Below are 7,687 nucleotides of genomic sequence, written 5' to 3'. Positions count from 1 at the left end.
AACTTTTTCAGTGTTGCTTGGTCAATAACTTGCTTTTCCCCTGTCCTTCTGGCTGGTCTTCTGGGGGAGGGGCCTACTGTGCTGATTCTCAGGTGTGTGCACCTGGGGGAGCTGCCCAGCCCCCTGCCAGCTCCACAGTTCAGTGGGAGTTGTTTATCCTGTGAGGCCCCTGCTCAGTCCCAGGTACAATGTGACACCAGGAGGAACAACAACAGTGTTGGTGGCCAGCTCTCCAGCTCTGGAGTCAGCTCCCACAGTAACTACCGCAGTTCTCGGTCCGCAGGGGCCTAGATGCACCAGAGGGCAGGGGGCGCCTATCTGCACAGCTTGGAGCCGCCTGGCAGCAGGAGTGTCCTCACTGTCCTGGGCTCTCCCAGCCTCCGCCTGTCCTGGGTGGAGCGCTGGATCTCAGGTTGCATCACCCAGCGCCCTGGGCTCCCGGGCCTGTGCCACTGGAATTGCGCTCCTGGGGCTGCGCAGCCCCCTCCGTGCGGAGCCCCGAGCTGCTCCTGGGGCCCCGAGGGGCGCACACGCTGCAGCCCTTTAGGGAGCTCAGCCGAGGTGTTTGGTGCGCTCTCCCCTGGGGTGCAGGTCCTCTGTTAATGCCCCTGGGAACCTGAGGGCATCCCTGCCCCTCCTGGGATCCTGCTCCAACTCCCTGTGAGCGCCTTTCCATCTGGGAAGCCTGGTAAAGCTCCTGCTTCTCCAGGACTGGGCATTCTTGTCCTGGGGGCACTTGCAGCGGGACCTTAGCCCGGGTCCTCGTGGGGGCCCCTCCCACTTGGATGCTTTTTTATTTATTTTTTTTCCCATCTTCCTACCTTGATAGAAGCGCAAACTCTTCTCACTGTAGCATTCCAGCTGTTCTCTCTTTAAATCTCAGACCGAATTCGTAGGTTTTCAGGATGACTTGAAAGTTATCTAGGTAAGTTGGTGGGGACAGGTGACTTGGGGACCCTACTCTTCTGCCATCTTGCCCCGCCCCTCTGTTTTCTTTTTAAACAACTATAAATTCAAGCTTAGGGAAGCTTGCTTTGTCTTGGAAAAAAAACAGTAACAAGAAAGCTGTTCTATCATTTGTTAACCTGATCTCATTTTAAGAGAGAAATGGTAGTCATCTTGCAAGAGTAAAATTTATACCATGAATGATGCATGTCTAAGTCTGGTGGCAATAAAAGGAGACAATAGCATTGTTGACAAAATTATAATCTGCTGGTGGCATTTGAGGAAAAGAAGCCCTTGCAAATTTCTAAGTAACAGTAAACTCTGTTAGGAAATTCTAACGTGTCTTGCAGGCCAAAAAGGGAATGAGGTTAGTAAAATGCCTCAACAGAGTTTGAATAAAATACTGGATTGGAGAGTTACTGGAACTTGGATATGTAAAAATAGGGTGGTAGGTTGGGTCATGCTTACAATGTTCTTAAGTTCAAATAAACTACTGTGACAATACCCCACTTCACAGGTCACATGCTTTTCCAGGGCTGTTCTTTCCTTTCCTTCAGTAGGTGCTGGCAGAAGGTGTGCTCAGTCGCTTTCCAATATAGATGCCTAGTCCCAAAGCCAAAACATGAGAGAGGAAGAGAGACGGAATGAACACCTTAAGGAATTCTGTGGAAAAAATACCCCCTTTCTTCATGGCCCCACTTTTCCTCATGCTTAAAGAGACGGAGCGTTTGGGGTGTCTGAAGTGGAACTCCTTAGGTGGAATGTTTTCATGTCTACTGGACCAGTCGGACACCCAGTCTACACTTTTCTTCAAAGCATCAACTTCTTTCTCTCCTTCTGCAGCTTCTTCTTCTGAGAGCTATGGTCCCTGCTGGTGTGCATCTCCACATCAAACATAATCTGCCCATCTTCTTGTGGGGAAGGGCTGTCACAGTGAGAACTGGCTCTTGAACTACTCTGTCCTGATTCATACTGTGCATCCAAAAGAATCTTCTCCATGTCTCCATTGTGGATAGAGGATGAGGAAGGTACATGTTCTAGCCCCCCATTTTTCCCATTGCCATTATCATTGCCATTGCTGCTTTTCATGGGTAGCTCCACCCAGGAACTGTTGAGCCCGGCTGGCGGGGGCAAAGGCTGTTCACCTTCCTCGCAGTTATTGTTGTTGTGCGGGGGCGGCGGCTGCTCTACTAAATGAGACAACATTGTCGGGCTACTGAAGGAGCTACAGCCGCAGCAGGACCGTCTCTGGTTCTCGGGCAGCAACACCTAAAAATCATTTTCAATCACACAACCATTCCCAAATGCCATCAGTGATAAATTCCTTTGTATTTTCTATTTGTATATGCACATTCCCATATATATTTATACACTTTACTTTCTTGATTATTATTGCTTGATCAACATTTAACATACCCTATTGATTCAAATGCTTTTTTGAGATAAGAATAAAATCCATTACATAAAATCTACACATCTATTTCATGATGTATCCCACTGTGAGTAATGTTGAAAGGTTTTTAAAAATAGAGCCTAATATAGAATAAGACAATTTAGGTCACATTACATACACACTGCTAGGATCTCTGACGTTTTGGTGTATTCCTTTGTAGTCTTTTCCTAGCCATGTTTGTATCAATATAATTTTATTTCTATTCTACTACTGGTGGTTCTTCAGTATTATTGTGCTTTAGAATCCATCAGCGGAGCACGATAATAAGGTATGTTTGGGGGCCCAGTTGAAAGTGTGTTTGACTGTGGAAGGAGGCTTGGTGTCCATGAAAAGATGAATGGATAAAGAAGATGTGGTCTATATATACAATGGAATATTACTCAGCCATTAGAAACGACAAATACCCACCATTTGCTTCAACATGGATGGAACTAGATGGTATTATGCTGAGTTAAATAAGTCAATCGGAGAAGGACAAACATTATATGGTATCATTCATTTGGGGAATATAAAAAATAGTGAAAGGGAATAAAGGAGAAAGGAGAAAAAATGAGTGGGAAATATCAGAAAGGGAGACAGAACATGAAAGACTCCTAACTCTGGGAAACGAACAAGGGATGTTGGAAAGGGAGGTGGGTGGGGGTTGGGGTGACTGGGTGATGGTCACTGAGGGGGGACTTGAAAGGATGAGCACTGGGTGTTATGCTATATATTGGAAAATTGAACTCCAATAAAAAAATTTTTAAGAAAAAGAGTGTTTGATTTATGGAATCTGGGGAAGGGGTGCCTATGTCTGTCTGCATTGTTAGCAAAAGAGACAGGAGATCCTGAAACAATATGTCTGTGTGGCATGCTTCAGAAATCACGAGTACATTCTGACAAGGAATCCCCCTAGACCAAAACTTCAGTCAGACTCCTCTGAACCTTCTTTCTACTAGGCCTTCTCCTTGGTCCTGGTCTTAGCCTGCAAAGCTGTTTTAACAAGGAATTCTGGTTAGCCAAGTGATCTAGAATCCCCTCAACATTAATATCAAATTAAGCTTGATATCTAATCAAGTTCCTCTTTCCCCCCGATACCTAATCAAACTCTTCTTCATAATTTTCCATTCTCTTTCTCATCCTTCCCATTGGCCATAAATTCCCAGCTGTCCTTGTATTTGGTACTGAGTTGAATCTCTCCTCTCTATGCAATAGTCTTGATCCCTATTGCAATAATCTTAAGTCCTCCTTGCTGTTTTTTAACAATTGTCTGATGCAAATTTTCTTTTACAATATGATGCAAAATTTTTGTTCATGTTTTAAATTGCTGTGTCATCCTGCCCTTACTACGCTCCTTGAGAAATGCAAGTCTTTGCCTCTAGAGAAATGAAGTGAATGAAGAGAATGAAGTTCTTTAGTCAAGGGTAGAACTGAGTTAGGGGGATGAGGATCTCCAGAGTCATAATGGCCACATTAAACATCTATTCAAGACATACCAGGATTTCTACTCCTGACTAGGATAGAGTAACAGAGACTAGAACTACCTTCCAATCTGAAACAAGTAAAAAACTGGATAAAATCTATGAAACAACTATTCTCAAAACAGTGGACATTGGGCAACAAGATCTGTGATCCCTGAGATACTGAGAACAAATGAGGTTATTCTTATGATTGCCCAAGCCTACTTTCTGAAGAAAGTTTTCAGGCCACAGTGCAAGGAGTGAAAGTCCAGGGAGACCCCAGTGGTATTCCATAGATTAAGATATGAAGTTAGGAACTAGGGAGGCCAAGGCTATTAGAATTTGCAGGGCAGAGCTATCAACAACAAAAGATCTCACAAAGAAAGAATTTTCATGATCTCCTTAGTGTCCTCTTTGAACAATTATCTAAGTAGTCTATGGCCATACAACCCTATACACATCCAATTTCGTCTGAATAATTATCTGAGTACTAGTCATTAAATGCCTGTAAGAAAACTATCACACACCAAGAAGAGAACCACTCTAAAAGGATTAAAAGGAACAATTTAAGTACACATATGTTTAGTAATAATGTATGTTCCTAATAGCCAGACTTGAAGACCTCGTAATTCATGGGACATCAGAGTACTCAGAAGGATTTTTTCTCATTAGTGGAGTACAATTAACCCTAAACTACACACTATTCTGATCCAGCCTTATAAAGATTAAAATCAGGAACCTAAAATATCAAACTGTTTACATGTAATTTAACTGTGTCTCAGAATAAAAACCAATATATTTACAGGGACCCAAAAATATCTAGCACTCAAAAGTTAAAATTAACAATGTCTGGCATCCAAAAAATTCCCAGGCCTGCAAAGAAGCAGGAAAATCTAAACCGCCATGAGAAGAAAAACCAATCAAAACTGACCAAGAACATCCATATGCAGAAGAATGAAACTAGACCATTCTCTTACACCATACACAAAGATAAACTCAAAATGGATGAAAGATCTAAATGTGAGACAAGAGTCCATCAAAATCCTAGAGGAGAACACAGGCAATACCCTTTTTTAACTTGGCCACAGCAACTTCTTGCAAGATACATCCATGAAGGCAAGAGAAACAAAAGCAAAAATAAAGTATTGGGACTTCATCAAGATAAAAAGTTTCTGCACAGCAGAAGAAACAGTCAACAAAACTAAAAGACAACCTACAGAATGGGAGAAGATGTTTGCAAAAGACGTATCAGATAAAGGGCTAGTATCCAAGATCTATAAAGAACTTATTCAACTCAACAGCAAAGAAACAAACAATCCATTCATGAAATGGGCAAAAGACATGAACAGAAATGCCACAGAGGAAGACATAGACATGGCCAACAAGCACATGAGAAAATGCTCTGCATCACTGGCCATCAGGGAAATACAAATCAAAACCACAATGAGATACCACCTCACTCCAGTGAGAATGGGGAAAAGTAACAAGACAGGAATCAACAAATGTTGGAGAGGATGTGGAGAAAGGGGCACCTTCTTGCACTGTTGGTGGGAATGTGAACTGGTGCAGCCCCTCTGGAAAACTGTGTGGAGGTTCCTCAAAGAGTTCAAAATAGAACTGCCCTATGATCAAGCAATTGCACTGCTGGGATTTACCCCAAAGATACAGATGTAGTGAAACGCCAGGACACCTGCAGCCTGACGTTTCTAGCAGCAATGTCCACAATAGCCAACCTGTGGAAGGAGCCTCGGTGTCCATCAAAAGATGAGTGGATAAAGAGGATGTGGTCTATATATACAATGGGATTATTCAGCCATTAGAAACGACAAATACCCACCATTTGCTTCAATGTGGATGGACCTGGAAGGTATTATGCTGAGTGAAATAAGTCAATCGGAAAAGGACAAACATTACATGGTCTCATTCATTTGGAGAATATAAAAACTGGTGAAAGGTAATAAAGGGGAAAGGAGAAAAAATGAGTGAAAATATCAGTGAGGGTGACAAAACATGAGAGACACCTAACTGGGAAATGAACATGGGGTAGTGAAAGGGGAGGTGGGCAGGGGGTTGGGGTGACTGAGTGATGGGCACTGAGGGGGGCACATGGTGGGATGAGCACTGGGTGTTATGCTATATGTTGGCAAATTGAGCTCCAATAAAAAAAAATTAAAAAACAAAAACAAAAAAAAACTGGCCAAGATATGAAAAATATGGTAAAATTAGACAAGGATATTTAAAAAGATATTATAACTGAACTGTATATGTTCAAGAAGCTGCAGGGTGCCTAGGTGGCTCAGCTGATTAAGTGTCTTTTGCTCAGGTCATGATCTCAAGGTCCTGGGATCAAGCCCCAACTCAGGTTCCCTGCTCAGTGGGTAATCTGCTTTTCCCTCTCCCTCTGCCTCTCCACTCATGCTCTCTCTCTCTCTCAAATAAAAAAATAAATAAAATATTTTTTAAAAGCTTGAGGAAAGACTGAACATGTTTAGTAGACATATGGAATATAAAAATATATGAGAGACCCACAATGAACAGAGATTAAAAACTATAATGTCCGAAATGAAAAACATATTAGACAGTGTTAATGGCATATGAGACATTGCAGAAGAAAAGATTAGTGAACATCAAGTCATGGCAAGAGAAGTAATTCAAAATGAAATATTGAAAGAATAAAAGACTGAAAAAATGAACAGAGCATTACCAGGTTATTGGAGAGCAACATTAATGATTACTTAAATGGAAATGGTCTAACCCCTCTAATCACATGCAAGAGATCACAACGGATAAAAAGCAAGATTCAGGCCCTAATATCTGAATATTATGGATAAGAGAGGGCTGCTTACACACACACAAAACCACAAACACACACTGGAATAAAAAAGGCCTTTTTGTTAAAAATATAGAACATACCGGGGATCCCTGGGTGGCTCAGCGGTTTAGCGCCTGCCTTTGGCCCAGGGCGCGATCCTGGAGTCCCGGGATTGAATCCCGCGTCGGGCCCCCGGCATGGAGCCTGCTTCTCCCTCCTCCTGTGTCTCTGCCTCTCTCTCTCTCCCTCTCTCTCATAAATAAATTAATAAATAAATAAATAAATAAATAAATAAATAAATAAATCTTTAAAAAATATATGTATAGAACATACCATGGTCTAAGCATCACTAAGATAGTACTCACGTAAACTAGTACTCTAAATCAAGAAGAAAGTCTTCATGGACACCTCTGTAGGAGACAAGCTGGGATACTGGCACACTGAGGTGTCCAGAAAAATCTGCAGTGATATGGCAGGGTGAGGGGGCATTGAGGGGATGTGGTGAGCCCCAGCAGAGGAATGGAGTTGGTTTCTAGCATACAGTTTGGATGCTACTTCCAGCAACCAATAGGATTCTGAAAGACTTGTATCCTACATACGCTGGTAAATATAAACAGCAGTTAAACACAGCTCACATGCTCTTTACCTCTCCCGGTTCTCACAGCAGCCCTGGAAATTATTATCTCCATTTTACCAATGAACAAAATAAAATGAGCTGAGGCACTGTCATGGTAATAACTACTAAGTTTGTATTACTAGCTAAATAATTGAGAATTTGAAATTTATTATTGTTTGTTGCTTTTTCAATAAATTTTCATTAAGTGCTTTACTGTCTTTGACACAGTTTTAAAAATCAAATCTTAATATAATTAGAAATTAAATAATACTTATTAAATTAGAAGAAATAGCTAAAAACTTAAAATTATAAAAATAAGTTTATAATTTATACCCATGTGATCTCATTAAAGGAAACAGGGTATTGAAAATAAGATTTAAATTTTTCCTTAATACATTTTCTCTTCTGTTCCAAAGCAACAA

General features: G+C 41.5%; 1 pseudogene; it reads right to left on the bottom strand.

Moving 5' to 3' along the window:
- Positions 1 to 1,267: 1,267 nt before the first annotated feature.
- LOC112911528 (BCL2/adenovirus E1B 19 kDa protein-interacting protein 3-like pseudogene) lies at positions 1,268 to 2,151 on the bottom strand (annotated as a pseudogene).
- Positions 2,152 to 7,687: the final 5,536 nt, after the last annotated feature.

This window comes from Vulpes vulpes, chromosome X (genome assembly GCF_048418805.1).
Source record: "Vulpes vulpes isolate BD-2025 chromosome X, VulVul3, whole genome shotgun sequence".
Classification (NCBI taxonomy): domain Eukaryota; kingdom Metazoa; phylum Chordata; class Mammalia; order Carnivora; family Canidae; genus Vulpes; species Vulpes vulpes.
The sequence above is the reverse complement of the archived record's forward strand: the minus strand, read 5'-3'. Positions and strand labels throughout refer to the sequence as shown.